This window comes from Panulirus ornatus, chromosome 58 (assembly GCF_036320965.1).
Source record: "Panulirus ornatus isolate Po-2019 chromosome 58, ASM3632096v1, whole genome shotgun sequence".
NCBI lineage: Eukaryota > Metazoa > Arthropoda > Malacostraca > Decapoda > Palinuridae > Panulirus > Panulirus ornatus.
The window spans coordinates 11,765,128-11,786,747 of NC_092281.1; the positions used below are offsets into that span (position 1 = coordinate 11,765,128).

Here is a 21,620-nt window from a genome sequence, read left to right on the forward strand (position 1 = left end):
GTAATGATATTTATGTGCTCGAATACTATATATAATCGATGACCTTATTAGGATGCCAAACTGTCAACCACCTACATTCCACTGCGTTAAGGAAGATGCCACATTACTACTAAGAAAAGGTTACCCGAAGCTGTTCCTATCATGAGAGATGTTAACACCAGGCACGCTAATCTCGGACACTTGGAAAACAAATGTTACAGGCAGGAAAATCATAAAGCGTTCAGACACATCCTCGGACCCACGTTCGCCGTCAGCACTTGCGCATTGCGCCTTTGTTTGATCACGGATCCGAAAACTACAAAAGACTTAAATACAATACGTCTGTCGTGATCTTCACGGTCTATTTTCAATGACACAATTTTTTGAAAACCACAGATGAGTAAGTAAGAAAACATGGGAGAGACGCGGGCAGCGGCTCGTCCCAGCCATGCACAAACGCCTCGTTCATGGCTCAGGTGACGGGCCGAGGAAGAGCTGCCACCACCGCCAGGATCCCCTGCCGTGTCTGTTTATGTCTGTGTGTGTGTGTTGCTGGGGATGAGTGATCGCAAACCCTGCCTCGCACGGCGACCACAGAACATCATCACCGGGATGCATGCATATCCCAGTGTGTCATCCCAGGTTGGTCAACATAGCACGGGTTTAGACCACTCACCATAACAAAACATTGACAGACCAAGAGGTAACTTTGTTTTGTGTGGGTAGAGGTCACTGTAAACTCACTAAGGTTCTGCCTAAACTAATCAACCTACGTCGGCTCTGCTTACTTTGGTTATATGTTTTATTGGGACACGAAGCGTTTAGAGACTGCAGCACAATCACACGGTGAAAATCCATTTCATCACTCGCTGGTTAACCCTGCACCGTACAAAATTATTAATAACCCACAGTTAACTCTCATTATTACTCTACTGCTCGTATATGTCGGTAATGCCATCCTGTTCTGAGCTTGTACCTCTGTATTGAATATACGGGGTCCATCCACCCACTCTTGAAATTTGCCTTATTCATCTACAGAATTAATTCATTTGTCGAGTGCCTGTAAGTGTCCTAGCTACTAAAGGTGTGGCCTGGAATATAAATTTAGTAACTAACCTACCGCTGATTTGCCCTGGGAGTAGATATGCCTGATGATGTACGCCTTTCATATAAGGTGACCCGTCAATTTTGTTCCCTCCCCACCAAGCTTCCATTTCTGCTTGGTTGCTGTGCAACTAGGATGAACGTCACACCTACTACAAGATAATTCTTGATGCTACCTGTCGTGATTTATTACGTCATAGATCGATTCTTCTTATACGTGTTTATCTGTTCCGATATCACTTACTACTTGACGCTATAGATAGTATCGTCGTAAAACTTCCCATTCCAAAGGAGTCCATTATTTCCTTGCTCCTGGAGTATCGCAGCTGTAGGAGCTCTGGAAAGGTTCTGGGTAACACTAAAACCTTCTCTTAGAGAAGCGTCCTGAGGCAATTGTATATATTCATGACACACATACTACAATTCAAGATCAGGTGAATAAACACAGCCGTCACAATTGCTGAACAGCTAATGAAGTTATATACTGGTTGTTATACTATATAAACCAAAAAATATATAATCTAATCAGGTTATGCTAGGCGTCGTCGTAGCTTAAACTAGATGTCGCAGGAGATAAGGCTAGACGTCGCCGCAGTCTTAGTCTAGACGTCGCCTCAATCTTGAGCTAACCTTCGCCTAAGCGTTAGGCTGGGCTTCGCTGCAGTGTTCTTCTAATTGTAGCCACAATATTAGGCTGGACGTCACCACAGTTTTGGGTTTAGCTTCACAGTGGTTTTAGGATAGGCTTCACCATATTCTTATGATTAGTGTCGCCAGGGGGCTAAACGTGGTAGCTTTGCTTTCGCGGCGGACGTTCACTTCATTAGTGTGCTACGAGTTAACCGAAGACTGAAAATGCATTGAAGATAAAGTAAAACCATATGAAAATAAGTTTGTATTGTAATATGCAACGGACACGACTTACCTCATGTTTTGTGAGCTTTATGCAATGGATGGAGGGGAACGTACTGTACGTTCTGGGAAGTAAATACATATCGTGGAGTCTTCTCCAAACATAGCTGCAGATGTTCCTCCCTCCACCACATTTCAGCCTACGTATGTCCTGACTGTAACACCTGCAACCCACACGTATACCTGCATGCCTCTTCGCTCCTGCCGACACCTTACCAAGACCTTGCACCTACCATTCGCACCTTACGCTCAATTTGGGCAATAAACTAAGGTGATTCACATTTCTACCATCAATTTCTCCAGCTAACGTCACCACGTTTTTCGCAGACTTTACGACACTTTGATCCCCTGAATATGAAGGATAAAACTTGTTCACTATTCAAAATCCTCATAAACTAACCTATATCTCCCCCATCTTTACCACACAAAAGGGAGTACTGCTGGAGGTGCAGAAAACAGACATGCACGTGCATGATCATACCTGGCCCTCATTATACAACCCATTAACAGGAGCTTAAAACACTGGCCCTCCAAGATGCAGTTTGGTACTACAACTGCATCACACCCATCAGAGCTCGCAGACAGCCCCAAGAGCACCCCCTTACTAACCCTTATGAACAATGATCAGTAGAATGTATCAACCTCCATATTCCTACTCGGTAAATTTTCAACGTCCACTTATTACAGCTGTTCCCATAATTATCGTCGTAATTATTCCAAGTAGTATCAGTCTTTAGGGCTAATTAAGTTACGAAATCGTTGTTCTTATCATTAGCAATATATCAGCATATACTTGTCCCTTAAAATATACTATAACTACAAACTGTAACGCATACCTTCACATGCATCAGCACCCCTACAAAACGAACACCCGTCTACAAGTAAACACCGGTGAGGACCATCTCGCTCATAGCCATTTGTTGTTAATATCCGAGTATTGTACATCAGTGCCCGTAAATTGTAAGAAGTCATGCTAACAGTTACATTTCTGGGAAAATACATAAATTTATGTTGAACGCTTGGAATGGGAATTCTGTTAGAGAAGAATTATACATGACATGAAGATTACAGGGTAAAGGAGCAACATTCATCGGGAAGCGTAATGTTTGGGTTGAAAGGGTGAGGGACCGCGGGCCGTGTGTGTCCTTGAGATAGTCCCGCGCCCGCTGCTGACGTCACGGCGTCCAAGCAGCAGGGGGTCCAGCTCACTCTCCGTTATCCTCCTACACGCACCATCACGCATGTTCAGTTCTTACTGCAACAATCAATTTTCTTCACAATCACGTACAAATCTTTGAGCAACACTAATAAAAAAAAAATCACGCAAAAAGATTTTCAGAAAAGGCGGGTTTTCCACATCACAGCTTGTCTCAGCGTCAGGAAAGCCGCCAGCTTACACACTCTCTGACCGATACGTAATTTCATGGTGCCGGCTATTTCTGTAATGGTTGCCGAGGCAGGTCCGCTACCATGAGCATACCCATCCAATACTATCCCACCGTATTGGGTTTCTTGAGGTTGCCGCAAACGGACATACCCACTGGCTGTTGCGTGGTGGTGGTTAACCTGATGCCGAGGCTTCGGGGGGGATGTTAGTACCTCCAGTGATGTATATGCAATCATGGGGGAAGCAGGTGAACACCATCATGGGTCAGCAAGGGGTGCTACTGGTGCGTGTGTAGTACAGACGGCGACTTATCATTCGTGCCATAGCTATAGCCTCTCCACCATCCCGCCCCTCACAAGCCCTCCTTTACCCTACAACGAATTTCACATACAATCATGTCGTCGCCTTTTGCTATCCATTATATATATATATATATATATATATATATATATATATATATATATATATATATATATATATATATATATATACATACATACATACATAATCACTGACATGGCACAGGCAAATGCAAGCCCCAATCATGGCCAACTTGGACGAAAAAAAAGGTAAAGAATACACAAAGGATGAATTTTAGTTCCTCAAATGTTTGTGCTCTCCAAGAAGTTGTACGGCAAGTAGTAGCCAGACACCTGCCATAGGTCCTGGTCATAGGCGCTCGGACAAGACGCAAGAAGCTCACGATAACGGTGGCTGAAATATTACTCGTAAAAGAGAGAGAGAGAGAGAGAGAGAGAGAGAGAGAGAGAGAGAGAGAGAGAGAGAGAGAGAGAGAGAGAGAGAGAGAGAGAGAGAGAGAGAGAGGACACTGCGGCGAACACAAGGGACGACAAAAGTAGGGTGATAGCAGAAGTTACCATAACGCAAAGGTTTTTGATTCCAATCTGGCCAAGAAAGAGGGGGGGAGGAAAAGCCATGCCAGACATACCAGCAGTAATCTATACAGAGACGAATGAGGGGCCCCTCCAGATAAGGAAGAACTGCTTACAAGAAAAATACATGAGGAGCCTATACAACCCTCCCTTATTTTGTGAGGCAGATTTTGCCATGTTCATCATGTGGGATGTTTCACATGAGAGCAGAGGAGAGGGTTATGCCCAACTTGTTGATGATGCTGTACAGCTGAACTGTGACATATTGAGACTGGATAACAGGAAGGAAGCGAGATTTACATATAGGTAAAAACTACGTTTCAATAGCGTTGAATTGAACAAACCCATGCTTTCTCATCCCAAGGTCCAAAACGAGAAAGAAAACATTTTCAAGAGGAAAAGCAGGATGAGAATCAGTAAGGAAGGGAAGGAAAGAGAACTAATGAGTGTAGAATGGAATCATCGGCATGAGACTAAATAATGTTGAAGGCTGAAGAAAAAAAAAATATATACCGTGAAAAGTTAGGTGACATGACAGAACCCTAAGGGACACTAATGTTCACAGAGTACGAGGGAAATGTTCCATCAATGACTATTGAGTGGAACGACTGAGAAGGAACGTATGCAGCAGAGAAACGAGAGAAACAGATAAGCAGAGGGGGAAAGAGTTTTGTAGGCAAAGGCTTACGACACATCGTGTCAAATGCTTCAATATCCATCAAGGGCCACTACAAGTGCTTCAGATATATCAAGGTCACTACAAATACTCGACTCGTCATGAGACACTAATGCTTCAAATATAGCAAGAGTCGCTACAAAAGGTTCACCAAAAATCCCTAAGAAAGGAATACCAAAGGTGGATCACAAACAAGATAACCAGCAGAACTTGCACCACCAGAGCGGAACTCTTGATCTGAAAGAAAAGAAACGAGATTCAAAGTGTCCAAGAAAGTGAGGGGGGGGCGGCCAAGGTGCCTTTAGAAGACTCTGGAGATAGAAGTGAGCGATGGGGCGATAGTTAAAAGCGCTGGGGATGTCTTCCTATCTTGGGGATGGGCTAAACTATGGCATGCTTCCAAGAGGGGAAAGACTCGAGTTTTTACGGATGAAATGGGCGAGCAGGTATTGGGGTTAAGTTTAACCTGGAGGCACACGTCTTCTGAGACCAGGAAGTATTGTACGCCTTGTCCACCTGCAGTAGGAGGAGAAATTAATCATAAGACCTGTGCAAGGGGAAAATACGGGAGAGGGCAGAGGTCCCTGAGGTAGAGAGGGCTAGAAGTGGAATCACCTTGAGAAGAGTTAGAGAAAATAATACTCAGGAGCAGCTCTAACAGGTGGAGAGTTGAGTATAAATATAGTGGACTCATCAGGCTGAACAAGAGAAAGGGAAGAAGAATCACATGTTTCCAATCTCCCGGGTCTCTTACACTATGCTCCCTCTGCCTCTGACACACATATAATCTCTTTTCCAGTCTCTTCATCCTTAGAAGTTGCGTCCAAACCATATCATCATACCCTGGTCGGCCCTCACAACCACGCGACGATCACTACCACACATCTCCTATGACAGCTAAAGACTCTTGAGATGTGTACAAATGCAATCGTTTGTTCGTCTGTTCCATAATACATCGTGAGGGTTAGAAAGGAAGCTAGATAAAAAAAAAAAAAAAATACTACTACTACTACTACACGTTACTACTACTACACGGTGTAGTAAGCCGACGTATTGTAGTGTGATATGTAGGTGGGACCGTAAGAGCGTTAACAGTTTACGCTGGTTTTAGATCTTTACATATGCCCTTCTTGCGCGCGGGTGTGTGGCTTGGGCCAGACAGCTGTGCCGCCGCCGCCGCCGCCCAGATGGAGGCTCTCTCTCTCTCTCTCTCTACACACACACATACACACACACACACACACACACACGCACACACAGGGAACCGCCAACACAACGTGCTCTCTGGAGCACGACGGTGAAACCCATGGACATGGAGGCCTGGCATTTGTCCTGTCCCTCACTTGTCAGGTCAAAGGCCACGTCATCATACCAGAGGGAGAGTACCCTTGTGCTCCAGGGCCGTACCGCCGTGGTCAAGGGTCGTACCATCGTGCTCCATGGACTACAGCGTCATGCTTAAGGATCGTGCACTCATACTCAAGGAGTAGTACCGTTATGCTCAAGGCCAGCACCGTCATACTCAAGTAGTAGTACCGTTATGCTCAAGGCCAGCACCGTCATACTCAAGGAGCATAACATCATAATCAAGGAACATACCGTCGTACCAAAGGGCGGCGCTGTCGTGTTCAAGGAGCGAACCTGGACCCGCTATGCTGCTGAGGGCGATATGGAGCCTCCATCCATCTGGGGGAGCTCAGGATTGGACGCCACTTCGTATATGGAGGTTCGATACATTAGGACCCGACCCTCCTCCCTCCCCACCGCCTGCGTCTTCAAAGACCCGCCACCCTTGCGACGATGTTCCCCTCTTTCATGCCCGCATAATCCGGCCGTTCAGTAATATATCAACGTATCCGGCCGTTGGAGCACACGGCCGCACTTGGATGCGGCCAGCTGTTGCCTTTGGCAGTAGCTCGTTCGTCTTGGCGAACACCGACGCCTCGATTTGCACCATCTGAACAGAAAGGAACCGTCAAAGTCTTGGAGGAGGAAAATAAAAAAAAACTTAGTTTATTCTTGGAGGCAGAACACGCTGGTGGAGAGTATTGCTCGGAGACGAACATTCTCAGTGACATTAGTCAGGTCATTATTTTGGCACTAGTCTCTGCCAAGATCCCCTGTTCTCATTAGGCTCAGCATCCTTTGCCAAAGAACATCTGCAGACAGTGTTAAACCAAAATCTCATGGCCTTACCAACACCTGTACCGCGCTAGGATCTAACAGGTCGAAGTCATATGAGAAGCTGTATTATGTTTCAGCTCTATGGTCTTCTGTGGGTCCTGGGCAGGTGTGTTTTGTTTTCGACTGGGCGGCCCAGGTCTTGGACGGGTGGGCGTGGGTGTTGGCATGGGTACCACCCGAGTATTTAGGGTTCCAGTTGAGATCTGGGTCGCTCCCTCTGCACCTTCGCCACATCAAACTGTACACACACACTCTGTACACCAAGGTTTGCAACTGTTCGCGCTGAAACCTTGAACTATGGCTATCAACGTCAAAAGTCACAGTCCCATGAAAAGCTATATCAGAAATTCCACTTTCGAGACCCGAAGGGGTTTGGGTCACCACCATACGAGAGCCGAGGCATGGGTCATCAATACACGAGATCAGAATGGCTTGGGTCACCAATACAGGAGGTCAGAGCAGCTTGGGGTCACCAATACATGCGTTGTCTTGCCGACTAGTGTGAGTGGTGTAATCCCACAAAGCCACTGGTGTAGTTGATACATACAGCCCACAAATAAATTATCATTACGGGTGGGTCCGATGGATTTCAGAATAAACACTACGATTCCTGTTGTCTCGGTAGGGTTGGTAAGCCTGAATGTGAGACGCATTGCTTCATGATCACGGGAGCTGCTCTCAACAGTAATTACTCTCGAAATAAAATGAAAAAAGTTATAACTATATGAAAATAGTATATTTTTCACTATATACTTCGATATATGCACACTGAGAAAATATATACAAGAAAAGCAGGGTTACTTGTGTGAGGCGAGACCCTGGAGTATTGTCAAAATCCCTCGTCCGTTGCGTCATAGTCTTACACGAAAATAGAGGTCTACTTTTTTTGAGCGTATGGATATCTCAAGATCCGGAGGAAACACAACAGCACTAGCAGTAACAATAACTATAGGAGGACTTACAATAACTGTTAGGCCAGTCACAACATCAACATAAAGGCCAGTTACAGCATCAACATCAAGGCCAGTCACAGCATCAACATAAAGGCCAGTCACAGCATCAACATAAAGGCCAGTCACAGCATCAACATAAAGGCCAGTCACAGCATCAACATAAAGGCCAGTCACAACATCAACATAAAGGCCAGTCACAACATCAACATAAAGGCCAGTCACAGCATCAACATAAAGGCCAGTCACAGCATCAACATCAAGGCCAGTCACAACATCAACATAAAGGCCAGTTACAGCATCAACATAAAGGCCAGTCACAGCATCAACATCAAGGCCAGTCACAGCATCAACATCAAGGCCAGTCACAACATCAACATAAAGGCCAGCCACAGCATCAACATCAAGGCCAGTCACAGCATCAACATAAAGGCCAGCCACAGCATCAACATCAAGGCCAGTCACAGCATCAACATAAAGGCCAGTCACAGCATCAACATCAAGAGTTAAAAGAAACAACAGAGGAAGAGGAGGATGAGCAATCAAAAACGAGAGTAATGACAGCTTCAGCGGGAGATGGTTCGACGCACTCTTCCCTCCAGTACAGAATACACTACACACTGATCCTGTCCCAGTACCTGATGACTGATGACCCCCCCACGTATCTTACAGCAGCGGAAGCCATCACATCCGGGGCAGCAAGAGAGGAACGCGTCGAGTCTCTTATCAAACCGTCTCTGAGAGCCAGGGTTGGCTGCAGGCTTTATCATCCGGCAAATATCAACGAGTTGTGTCATGTGATGACATCCCTCTGATAACTTCACTATCTACTGCCATAATGTATCACGTCCGTCCCCCCTCAAGACCCCACCACCAACAGACCAGGACAGAACGTCTCCTGACCGAACACGGGCCTACGTGTGACTACTGTTTGTGTGTTACGGGGGAGCAAGAGTTATGTCCTCGCGTTCTCCAACGTCATAACCTTGTAAACACGTACCATGCATTTACTCCTCTGTGTATAAACACATATACACACACCATCTTAAGACTGGTAACCATATATCGACCAGCACCGGGAGGAGGAGGAACGCCTAAGTTGGTTGTGGGCCGACTGACACGCTCAGGGATTTAGTCTACACTGTCGGGGTGACTCCATGGTCAGGAACACTAACCACTGCGTAGGTAGATATGTAAAATATGTGTGTGTGTGTGTGTGTGTGTGTGTGTGTGTGTAGCGGCCGGACGAAACTATGGAAAAGTCGGTGGGGCCTGGCTGTGGATAAGGAACTATGGTTTCCGTGCATTATACATGACAGCCAGAGAATGGGTGCAAGAGAATGCGAGAGAGAGAGAGAGAGAGAGAGAGAGAGAGAGAGAGAGAGAGAGAGAGAGAGAGAGAGAGAGAGAGTAGGGGGTCCTGGGTAACAGGCAGACTCCTCCTCCAGCCGGCACTACCCCCCGCGGGAAGGTCGCACCCCTCTGGTCTACATTCCAGGTCCTGAGAGAGCCACCTGGAGCACGTCCCACACCACCAGCTGAACTTGCCCCCACCACCTGTGCTCTGCCCCTCCCTGCCGTACCACCCGCCACACACTCTGGTAGCTCTACACAACACACACACAAGACACCACGAGACGCCAATGTACAGAGCGAGGCGAGATGACATCCCTGAGGAAGAACAAGCAGAAGCAGAAGCAGCAGCAACCCGGCTGGCCCCGAGCGAGGCCTCCTTAGCGAGGGCGGGGGGAAGCGGTGCGTGCCGTAACAACAGCTTCACTTTCATCTTCACACCTTCACCTTAACTCATCTTCCTACCCATGACCTCCTCCATCGGTGTCCGAATGACGTCACCAGTTCCGGCGCTGGGGATGGCGGCGGACGTGACCCACCGCTCCCTCTTTTCCTCCCACTCAGCGTCAGGGGAAGCTCGTAATTATACAAAGAAAATGATGCAAGAAATGCTCTTTTTTTTCCTCTGTGTAGACTGTAGATGAAGATGGCGTTGGGCTCAACACAGCCCCTCACCCCTCCGGCCAGAGGTCAGGGCATCCCCTCCCCACACACACACGTGTTGTAGCTGGCTGACAGGCGAGCGGATGGACGGGTGTGGCCCGCCTCGCCTCTGGTCCTGGTGCAAGACGCTACGCCGCTCCTGCAAAAGATCACAACCCCCACCTGTAACACCCGGCCCCCCTACACACACACACACACACACACACACACACACTCACACAAGCACGCGGGCTGGGAGCACCTTTCCCTTCACATGTTCCTCTAATACAGACAATATGCCAGACATTAGGGAAAATAAGTGCCGTGGACTGGAAATTCAACCTTGACGGATAATTAGTTTCGGAGTTGATTCACTCTTAGGTAATCCACTTCACACGATACGAAGCGAAGCGTTTATGTAACGTGTACAAGATCACACAGCAGCAGGCCAACCTTGGTAACTAATGCATTACACTTGGAATCAACTTATTCTATACTGATTATAATAATATTAATAATAATATCAATAATGATAATAAATTTAGAAACTTTGCAGTTGATTTCTGATTACTTTCAATTTCGTCTCTGATAGTCGTCCTGGTACACACACACACACACACACACACACAAACGCATTATACAGGTTAAAACACGACCCCCCGCTGTTGGAATACGACCTTTGGACGCCGGACCATGACTCCCGGCAGTTGAAACACGACCCCCGGATGCCGGAACACGACCCCTGGATGTTGAAAGACTTGTGTTAAATCGAGCTCGGGCCCATCGAAGTGTTGTTACAGTTGGGGATGCCTCATAGTGCCTGGGGCAGGACCAGCAGAGGGCGCCACAGGGGATGAGGATGCCACAGTGGAGGCAGGAGTGGTAGAGCTGCAGGCGTGGCTGGTGTTCAAAGCTAAACATACCAAGCTGACTGTGGCGAGCCAGCTGGGTAAAAGTGACAAACAACCTCCCCACCTCCCTCCCTCCCGAATGACGCCCGGCAGGTGGAAGGAACCGTGACGCTGCCAAGGTTCTAGGTGGGTAGGGGCGGGAAGAAAGCTCCTCCGGCATTTGGGGGGGTGAGGTGACTTGACCAAGACTCTCACCTACACTCCGTAAGCTTACTCGTCCTGTCTACCGAGGTCAGGAGTCGCCACTCATCGCAAGGGCTCCCTTAGGAAAAAAAAAAAATGCTTTTATAAATATGCAACTGATTCCTTTCTTGAGCACTCATCCCCTTGACCACGACGGTACAACTCCTGGGTATGATAGCCTAGTCTCTGACGTAAACCTTAAGGTGTCAGGTCAAAGGTCACTACCACACCCAAGGGTTCGTACTCAGCAGCAATAAACTTTATACCTGAGGATACAGACCTGTGCTATATTAGTATTCTATTAACCAACTTCATACATATAAAACAAGGAACAGGTTCTATGAGAAATTCCTAAGAGAACGCATTTTATCAAATGCACTCACCACACTAGATATGAACGTTAACAACACAACGTTTATCTCATACGTATTTTCATAATCTATACAATTACGTGTATATATACAGGTTAAATCACCTTCAAAGTATAGAGTAACTACTGAGAGATTCCTTTGCATAGCCAGCCGTGCGCACCGATCACTTCACCTATTTGTTTACATCATGGCGTCAGAGAGGCGGCCGGGAGAGGAGACCCTGAGAGCACCACTAAACTTTACCAACTTGTACACTTCCCAAGTCAGTGGACGCAGTCCACCAAACCCATGCTGACTACAGGAGTGCTCGTGTACCACCTCTCATGCAACTGGTGGAGCCAAGGGCCGTACTAACAACAATGAAATGGGCAAATCGTGCGTCACTATACATATGACTGTCAGGTATCTGTCCCAGTACATATGACTGGCGGGTATCTATCTGTCCCATACTCCCTTGCGTGTTTGAGGAGTCAAGAAAACTATCAAGTGAAATAATTCTGATTTTTCATCATTATGGAAATAACTATAACGAACAAATCGCTCCACTGCAATCCTCAGCTAGCTCATACCCACAAACTAAGAGCAGGAACTTTCCCACGGAATATTTTCCACAGTGTTCTTAACGTTATTCTTCAAATTATCCTAAGGTGCAAGACATCAAATAAAACTAGGCAAAGAGAAGTTTGACCCAGCAAAGTGCAAGATTTTATCCTAAAGTCCTAATCAAACCTTTCAAGTTGTTTAGCTGCACTTAGGGCCATCCCCGGGCTGAGCAAGTGCACTATAACCTCTTGAATTTTGTTTATTAATCTATTTATTTTCACTGCCAGAAGTGATTAAGTCCAAGCCATGGTTACGGACACTCGGGATCCCCTACTTGTCATGACTTTGGTGTCACCTTGTGCGTTCGGCAGCGGACATAGTGGCATCAGTCACACCTGGTCACTGTTTGGGCAAGACGGTCATACACCATGTTTTTTTTTTAGAGGCGCCATACCCTTTTGCGTTTAGAAGACATTCGACCATCATGGTAAATGTAAAATACGGGTTACGTCATCGGCTTCCTGAGGATGTGGTGGGCTCAAGAAAAGTGTAGATAAACGCTGCCAGACTTTTAACTCTGCCCCAGTTAGTACAACAATCAACTCACTCGTAAGGTGGATCTTTAAACACAAGAGGGTAACCAGCTAGTCATACCATCTACTTTTTCATTCTAATATTTTTGTATTATCATAATGACCAAATGGTACTCCTTGTTTACGAGCCACATTTGGTAAACTACGGAGCATTTTTGTTATGATGGCCTAATCATACCTGTGGGTTGCACCGTCTCTCTCTCTCTCTCTCTCTCTCTCTCTCTCTCTCTCTCTCTCTCTCTCTCTCTCTCTCTCTCTCTCTCTCTCCTCACCATTGTGTATGATACTTTAATGCAGTACCAGGGGTGTGGATATCTGAGAACCGTTTCTGGTATCAAAGTAACCCCGATGCCCAAGCAAATGGCAAGACGTAAGGCTAAGGAAGTTGCGTAGTGCCCCGTGTCACTGCCCTGTGTACCATCAAGCCTCCAATAATGGGGTAATTATGGGCTGGACCAACAGGAAGACGAGTAAGACCGTGACACACTTACCACGCCCCAGGCACACAGGTCAGAGGTCACAACATCCAATGACGTGTTCCTGTAATGAAACTGTCCAAGGTCATATTACCACAATGAGGTGTGATGGAAGCAAACAAGCCTTGTCGAACAGTTAGCGGGCACAGGATGTTCATGACAACACGTAAGTAGTGTAGTAACAGAGGTCGTACGTCTTGATTAAGCCAATGAGCCTCCTGCTCGGCTTTCCCACCAACTGCCCTGCCCACACGTCATCCTGCCTCCCTCAAGTCTTTCTCTGCAACAAAGGAGTCGACCACCAGAGGCCAGTGTGCAAGGAATCGCGTGTTTACTCTCCATGTTGGCTCCCTGTCCAAGTCTCGGCTCCAGCCTTCAACTGTTGACCCCCTTCAGCACGACGGTACGACCCTCAACCACAACTACAACTCAACGACCCCTTTGGTTGTGGTGACCCTAGCCTTTGACCTGACCCTTAAGAAGCAAGTCGAAGGCCAGGCTATCATACCCGAGAGTCGTAACATTGTGCTGTAAGGGTCGTTTTTTTTTTTTAGCAAAGAGGAAATATCAAATTAGCTGAGGTTGTACATTTCCTTCATAACAGTTGAATTTTCTTGTATTAGTTGTTTGCTCCTAGTTTGGACATACACACACACACACACACACACACCTCCGTAGTGTAGCGATAAGCGTTACTGAGAGTCGTGCATGCTTATGCCGCCTGGGATCACACCCGCATCAGTTCGAATCCTGGTCGGGCAATCGGTCCACACCCCACCCAACTGTTCATCCACTCGTAGTGGCTGATCGATAGGATGGGAACCTAACATATGTTAGGGTATGCGCGCGAGCGCGCATACATACATACATAAGAGTAAAGGCAAGGTACATATATACAAGGTTAAGAAGACGGGGTAACACGAGAGTTAGACTCCCTTTAAAACACAAATAGTATTCACACACACACACACACACACACACACACACAGGTTAAAGTGAAAGTGAACGTGGTGGTAGGGAAGTACAAGGCAGGAGATGGGTGCCACTGGTGGAGGACAAAACGGAGGAAGAGACAGGGTGCAGCATTTGTCACAAGGCCACGGAAAGAGGAGACGAACTGTCAGGGAGGTACGAGACAGAGAGGCAGCACAACATGCAAGCACAGTCTGAAGCAAGGAAGAGCAAAAGAATTTCGATGAACATATTTTTGTTTTCATATATTTTCTCAGAATAATATCTGCTGGAAGGTCGTAAGGTAGGGTCTTATGACGGGGTGGGACTTGTGAAAACCTCAGTGTTAAGTGAGGAGAGTATCTATCATGGAGGGCGTGTGACCTCCGAACACAAACATGGAGGGGTACAACATGGTAAGCAGAAAGATCGTCCAATGAGATGTAGACCCTATGAAGGATGTGGATCCGTGTGTGGCGCATGCTGGCCTTCATTTGTACCCCGCCCTACGTACTCACGGTGCACGCACAAACACATGACACGGCCAAACTGGAGACATTCAGAACTCAACAGAAAGGCACGAGTACCAAGGGAGTGGAAGTGAGTAATGTTATGCCATTTTTTTACGAAAGGCAGTGGAGGAAATGTTATAGAGGCTGTTATCACTGATAATACCAACAAAATACCATAATAGATAATCAGGGAACAGACAGAGGAATGATGGTGGAACAAAAACAAGATTAGAGAGAGACCTACTGCAGGTCGCGCACTAGACTAAATTTAGTCAAAATGGCTGGGTTAGCGGGTAGCGCTCACCGTGTCATGCTTGTTGAAGCAGAGAGGAAGGCGAGCCGTTTCTGCACCACAGTTCTCAACATGAAACTAGTAAACTTACAAGTAATTTCGAAATAAAAGGAACTCAAGCTCTTTCGGTGAATCGAAAAGTATTCGAAAGGAAAGAAGCAGTGGTGCGATGTCAACACAAGCAACCACTGGTGTACCGCTGGGGTTGAGTCTTGAAAACCTTGCTATTCGTCATTTATGTCACCGAATTACCAAGACAAATACGGTTGTGGTTGTCGCTAACCTTGCGGGGCAAACAAGGAGTATTCAGGGCCGAGACAACATACGATGACGTACAGACTCTAACCGTGTTTAGTTACATGGGTAATGAATCTAAACCTACATAAATGCCAGTGATGAAGCGAGACAGGACAGTAAGACCAAGGTTTAACTATCACCCAACAGGCACACTAAGCAGGAATCTACGGTACACTACAGTAGCCAGTCTATCAGAACACTGGGAGATGTGTAGGAAGTAAACCGTGATCTGGTCTGTCATTACTGTCTTCAAGTACATGAGGAAAATGCTGCCCTGAAAATTATTGCCACCTTACACCGAAATCAGAATAAGCATTCCAGTTTGGTCGCCTCTGAAGACTAGAAATGTGCTCAGAGTCCAACCGCAGCCAACAGTTCCTTGAAACTGTAATAACCCAGCTGAATTATTAGATAAGGACTGCGGCCATACGAAAGACATACGAAAAATGCGTACGGAGAAAAGGGCCCCCACGAGTTAAATACCTCCCCGTATAGGTAAATACATGTCGTTTAACGGGCTTCCACGGTGTGGTGTTAAGGGTCGCTGGCTATGATTCACGTAAGAGCACGCCAGGTTTCGAATCTGGGCGGGAAAGTCAACACAAAGCCAACCAAGCTGTCCAGCCTCCCTTGGAGACTGGTTGATAAATGGGTACCTGGACTACGGTGGGATGTGTGTGTGTATAAACACAAGTAAAGAGTACATCTGCAAGTTTGAGAGGCGGACAATACAAGTGTAAAACACCCTTCTCGTAACATACAAATAGTAAACCCAAACCCAACTTATATATATATATATATATATATATATATATATATATATATATATATATATATATATATATATATATATACTCTCTCTCTCTCTCTCTCTCTCTCTCTCTCTCTCTCTCTCTCTCTCTCTCTCTCTCTCTCTCTCTCTCTCTCTCACACACACACAAGCTAGATGGAATGTCGTGGTGTCACATATCAGTGTTACAAAACTGAAGCAGGAGGGTGTAATCCTAGGTCAGAAGCGGCCTCCCGCCCACACACAATCCCTCCATTGTTTACCAAGAAACATGGACGACTCACCACGACACGTTGCTCTCTGCTGCGCAGTTCCCTCATCCATTACCCTAGGTATGTTACAAGTACTTTAAACGTCTTCAGTCACAGAATAAAAGTGATATAGCTCTTGTAAGTTACCAAACCCAAGTTAAAAATTGCTTAGCTTTGAAGAATTGTTTTTCCTCTCACGAATGTTAGATCTTATTACCTTAACACATCATAACTACAACTTGTGCATTACTAGGGATTCTGTTATTTTCATGTGCCCACAACTATATTGGATAAGGGAGAATAGTTCACTTGATATATGCCTTTAATTCGTGTGTTCGAATGTTCTCAACGCACACAAACTTGTCATTCGCAAGGAATCGCTTTCATTTTTTTATATATATAATCTAACCAAAAGCAACTCAGTAATTCCTCCAGATCCAGTTTAATATTTTTTTTTCTGGTACAATACCCCAGTGGGACGCTCCCAGTAATGTCATTCAACAGTTAATATAAGAGTCAGGCTTCAAGACATTTTATTGTATACGATTCTAGCAATCAAACGATACGTAACTAAATAATAAGCGGCGTTGTGACCCACGATGACCTAGACTCACCTAACCCTCTAGCCCTCAGGTCCGGGTTAAAGGCCAGGTCATCATCCCTAAGGATCGTACGGACGGGCTCAAGCGGTTAACGTATTAAAAGTTACATAAGGGAAGTTACACCACTCGACACCATCCATCATCAAATTAGCTGACCTTTCACATTTAAGTGATGTACACTAAAGCAGATCTTCACTCTTGAAATTACATAATTTATCTATATTGCTATTAATTATAAGACCAACTGATATAACATCGATATATTCTTTGCTTTGACATAAAATCTGTCCCTGTTACAGTTGCAATGAAGGAATTAATGCAGTTTCGCTTAATACACCTAAATCTGATTAGGTGAAGGTACGAATTTCTTTATATATATATATATATATATATATATATATATATATATATATATATATATATATATATATATATATAAAACTGATTTGTGTAACTTCTAATTACACCAAACTTAGGTGATAACGATAACTTAAAATTTTGTATAAACGTATAAAACTACTATCAAGATATCTTGGTAGATTGATGGAGGGGTGTGTGGCAAAGTGAGTGCAGAGGAAGAGCATACAACCCGTGGTAAGGTAGGCGAGTGTGTGGCAGGGTTGACAGGGCGGGCTGCAGGGGGAGGGGTGCTGGGCCAGCCTGTGTGGCGCGACGCGGCCCGCTGCCCGTGACGACCCGACGGGTTAAACCGCGCACCACGCCCGCCGCCTGCCCCTACGCCGCTTCTCCCGCCCGCGCCACCCCTCCACACCCACGCACTGCTCTGCACTACCTCGCCACCCTCTGACTGCCGTTATGGTGAAGGAAGAAATACACCAGAGAGCGCAATGAAAGGAAGAGCATAGCAGTTTGTGGTTCCAGTGTCACCAGGAGCAAGCACCACAAAGTCTATGTATTAATAATAATAATAACAGTAAACAGTAATGATAATAATTATTATTATCATAATAATAATAATAATAATAATAATAATAATAATAATAATAATAATAATAATAATAAACTGTTTACCTAAATAGCTGAAGTTAAAGCTTGAAATTCATAATGGTGTTATGAATTGGGCTTGGGAGTTAAACATATAATTTGTGCACACACACACACACACACACACACACACACACACACACACACACACACACCGGGCAGACACCCAGTCTACTGATTTACTGATGTTCTCAAGGGCTGGGATGGAGTCTTCTCTTAGTGGTTTGTAAGAGCTCGACACAGGCTCGTTAAGGATGCGGCACTGTACTACACATCAGGGAAGAGGGCTCTCAAGAGGTAGGAGATGGTGGTGGCGAGGAGGATATCGAAGCGAGGATGGTGCAGACTCGTAATGGAAAATGGATGTGGAAAACATTAGAAGGATAATGGCTCTCACCTGTGGCTGTGAATCATCTCACTCTAGGACAACAGACACCAAAGATGGGATGAATTAAGCCCACCATCACACGAAGCAATATGAAGGATGAACAGAAAACGACAGCACGATCCTTGGGGTATAATGGTCTGACCTTTGACCTGAGCCTTGAAGGTCAGGTCATAGGCTAAGGTCATCACACTCAAGGGTCGTATCATCCTTCTTACGAGCTGTACCAAAGTTCTCAAGGTTGTACTGACGTAGGTACGGGTCGTAACGCCCCTTAGCAAAGATCGTACCAAGGTTCGCAAGGATAGTAACGTTGGTTCCTAAGGGTCGTCCCGACGTTCCTAAGGATCGTAACGTCGTTCATGAGGGTCGTAAATTCGTCCTGAAGGGTCGTACGGTGGTTCCTAAGGGTCGTCCCGACGTTCCTAAGGATAGTAACGTCGTTCATGAGGGTCGTAAATTCGTCCTGAAGGGTCGTACCGTGGTTCCTAAGGGTCGTCCCGACGTTCCTAAGGATCGTAACGTCGTTCATGAGGGCCATAAATTCGTTCTGAAGGGTCGTACCGTCGTTCACAAGGGTCGTAACGTCGTTCACAAGGGTCGTAACGTCGTTCACAAGGGTCGTAACGTCGTTCACAAGGGTCGTACCGTCGTTCACAAGGGTCGTAACGTCGTTCACAAGGGTCGCACCGTCGTTCACAAGGGTCGTACCGTCGTTCACAAGGGTCGTACCGTCGTTCACAAGGGTCGTATCGTCGTTCACAAGGGTCGTAACGTGGTGCTCAAGGACGGCATAGTCATGCTCAAGAGGTGAAGGCACGCAGCCACAGCCCACCACAGAGCAGCCCAGGTGGGGGAAAAAAAAAACCACCGGGAGATCAACTTGACATTAACGATGAGACTGGTCTGTCCAGTACACTAGCCCAACGCCTCACACCATCACCGCCGTGTCATTATCTGTGTTAAGGGGGGAAGAGGTTTACACGTGTTGCCCCGTCTCTCTCTCAACCTTGTATGCAAGTTTCGTGTCTTGACTCGTCTCTCAGAGTATATATATATATATATATATATATATATATATATATATATATATATATATATACACACACACACAAACCCCAGCCTATGCCAGGTAACCAATTATCAATCAACGTCAAGGGGAAGGATGAGCATCTGGGAACGGCTGTGAGCAAAATGCAGAGCCCAGAATTCGAACTCATGCTGGACCTAATCTTCCAGGTGAAGATCCCGACCCAATGGCAACCGTGAAAGTTCTTCAGGCTTCTCAGTCTTGTTGTTTTGATTGGTCAACAAGCACTGCTTACTGGAGAGTTCATACGTCTCAACAGGCTCTAGGGTGCGACATGACACTCGTGGTGTACAGTCATGCTAGTGGTCCTGATATGACAAAGGTGACTGAGGTAAGGTCGACAACACCATGATGCTACCATGACAGGAGGACGGAGCTGGCAGACAAGAAGGCAGGCCAGGCACCAACACTGCTTCAAGAAACCTGCTAAGTGACGACAACTGTTTGTGCCCCCGACAGTGTTAGCCAGATGAGGAGGAGGGGGCATCCACCTGAGGAGATCCGTGGCCGGGCCCGACGCTCGGTCAGCCTGGAGACTTGACTGGGCCTCCCCCCCATTCGCAGGTGTTCATACACTTGGGTCACACCATTCAGCTCAAAGGTCACCCTGCTGTGCTAAAAGGGTTGTAACGATGTGCTCAAGGGTCATTCCGTCGCACTCAAGAAATCAAGTGATTTAGCATGTGTTTGAAGCCGGTGTGACAATTTCCATATACACTTGTATGTTATTATGAACGGAAGTTACCAAGCGCCTCAGACTATTAACAACCAACACTGCTATACTGCATATATACTAACTCCACCATAACTTCTGTATCATTGCACACGAATGCCCATCAGTGACACAATAAAAACTGCTCCTCTATAAACATCCGAACTATCTCTGAGACAAAACCTTATCCTCGTATTTCACAAGAAAGCCGACGACAGAAGCTACACAAGCCCTTCAAAAAGGTTTTCTAAGCTCTTGGCAAAGGCATCTCAAACCCTCGACAAAGGCTACGTTTAAGCCCTCAACCAAAGCTTTAAGACCTCTTGATTCCTCAAAACATCAACAATGGCGTCATCCATGGTTCCTATTCTTTCACGACCTTCGTCCTCATGAAGTTCTTGGTCATCCCCATGCCACGAGGAAGGATGCAGTAGCGTTAGCATGGAGTGTGCCAAACCTCTACAAGCACAGGGAGGTGGGTGAGGGTATATGTGGTGGCGCACAGCCCACTCCTCCCCATACAGCCACACACTTACCACAACACACCACACGAAGCCCTACACCAACGGCTCAACCGACCGCTGCAGTAACAGAAGCGCTCGGAGGTACAAGGTAGCCTACTGTCCCAGGGGGGAGGTAATACCGTCCCCGGGGGGGAGGGGAGGGAGAAGGGGGGGATGGGTAAGGTATCAGTCCTCAAAGCGATGGTCAACTCGCCCTTCAAGTGGTCTCGTTGAGCAGCGAGAGTGCTGTCCAGATAATAACAGTCCCCAATCGTCCTAGAGAAGCTTATCAAAATAAAAAATCTGTTAACGTAATAAGAATGTTACGCAACTTGGACGTAGCGGCGCGTGAGTAAGAGTGAGATCAAAACCCACTAACCAAGTGGTCTACATCAGCATCTGCGGAAACACTTTTAAAAATCAGGACAGGTTTTCCGCTGCGGGTGTGGTAACATCTGGGACGCGTCTGCCCCACCTGTGTCGTAACCACGCAACCACACCCGCTAATCCATCTGCAGTAACACACAAACGTGCCGAAACACCACATGCATTATACACACACACACACACACACACACACACAATGTTAATGCTACGTGCCATGACCTGTTACAGCAGCCCAGGCAGCAGCAACAGTAAGCCACATGGTCTAAACAACAGTAGACCAGCAGATGACATAACCACACGCGCACGTCAAATGCAGAAAACGACAATAACAGGAAGATGTTGGCCAGGGAGGTACAAGTCAAGGAGCAGCGCTGTAGCTGTGGTATTATCGGCCAGACTGCCCGACGCCCCGCAACTCGCCTCCCTCCTTTACTTTGTTAACCAAATTGTTGCTAAGTGGCCGCCGGAGAGCGCGTGTCGCTAATGTCACTCATGTTAATATTCTCTCCCCCCCGGCCATTAACCTCACCATTAGGTCGTACCACATCATCTCGCGAGGCAGCCTCTAAGTCAAACGGCGCTCACAAACTACCACCATGGATTATAGGAACGTACCAGCAGCTTGTGGAGTAATCAGTCATAAAGTGAAGGCATTTGTACGAACTCGTATACCCTGTCCTTGTGTG

General features: G+C 46.4%; 1 protein-coding gene across 25 annotated transcripts in view; it reads right to left on the reverse strand.

Annotated features, from left to right (window-relative positions):
* The window catches only part of Zasp52 (Z band alternatively spliced PDZ-motif protein 52), a 156,906-nt gene that overhangs the window by 55,045 nt on the left and 80,241 nt on the right, over nt 1-21,620 (reverse strand). The window lies entirely within an intron of this gene.